We start from the raw sequence: 1,540 nt of genomic DNA on the forward strand, positions 1-1,540 counted from the left end.
TCTCTGATTGTTTCTAAACTATTTTTAAGGCCTCAAAAGCTCGATTTAAGATTTGTAAATGTATGATTATTCTATTTTGATTTATATATGAGTTTGGTTGATTTAATTAAATGCTTGACAACTATTCGTTCTAAAAATTTCTATATAGTAAGGTAATACTTTGTAACCCTATTCTGGCAACAAAAACGGGTTATGGGTCTTACAAGTGCTGTGTCAGCATTTTCCTGGAATTACCATGGCATTTGTGTTGAATCCATCCAACCTTTTGCCATGAAAATATTTTACTTCCTTCATTCTCTTCCTCCTTTTCTTCATCCTTCTTGCACCTGCTGCATACAACAACCAATTCCCTTATTCCCAATAGTAAAAGTAACATGAAATGACATTTATGGCACAATCCAAGCGTTATTATGCAATGTTCTAAAAATAACCTAAAAATGCAAATATATCTTCTTAAGTACAGGCATTTAATCAAGTTTAAAGGTTCAAAATATAACTCTTTTCTAGAGTTATCACATCCTCAAACTTGAGTCTTGCTTGTCTTCAAGCAGAATATGTATGAATGCATGCATGCATGCATGAATTTGTCATAACTACACAATTTCCTGTTGTACTGCTAAACCAAACAAAACATATTTTATACCTCCATTCTCAGCAGTCTTTTGTCGAAATAAGAAATTGGTTCAAATTTTACAGGTTTTTGTTTAGCGTACGAAGTGCAGGAAGTGTTACCTAAAAAGAAAAGTTACTAAATATTCATACAATTCTGACTATAGAAAGCACCTCCTAATGTACTTAGTTTATCCTTCCACTAAAATCAGTTTCTCTTCTCATACTTATTCTGTCATTGTATTATATAATTTTTTTTCTAGGGAATTCATCTTGTCACATGATTTCTTTACTTGACAATCTCAATGGAGCATACACTGGATTGCCAGGTATTACATCACGCCACAATTTGAATGTAATTCACTTATGAAGCTAAAAATTTTGACTAAAAAGATTGATGGAGCAAACAACTACCCCCTTTAACTACTCAGCCTACTACTACAATAGAGTGCCCCTAAACTATTTTTTTATTCACTCTTATTTGATCTTTCTTTTTTGATCAATAATACAATGGAGCAAATAGAGATTACTGGCCTATTCAACAATTTCAAACATTGGAGTGCTTTATAGTGCTTTTTAAATTTTATTTTATTTATTCATTTACCCTCAGCTTTGCCGTGGTATTTATTATTACACAATGCTAATTTACTGATCTTAGTTTCAAGACTTCTAAGTATATTAAATGAACCCTACTATAGACTAATTGCGATTATACTTAGGTCATTCTACTTTTAGGCATCAATTTTCACACGACTATCTTAAGCTAAACATACCTAATCAATTATCATAATTTTCACAATTTGAAGAGTTATTATCCTCATCGAACATCATAGATAACAATATACTTCTCATGGTCTAATAGTCATTTAGCATTTGTATGTCATGGAAAAATGAGTAACAAAATGATCTAATGCTTAAACAAAATATCTCA

The sequence above is a fragment of the Gossypium raimondii genome, chromosome 12, assembly GCF_025698545.1.
Source record: "Gossypium raimondii isolate GPD5lz chromosome 12, ASM2569854v1, whole genome shotgun sequence".
Lineage (NCBI taxonomy): Eukaryota > Viridiplantae > Streptophyta > Magnoliopsida > Malvales > Malvaceae > Gossypium > Gossypium raimondii.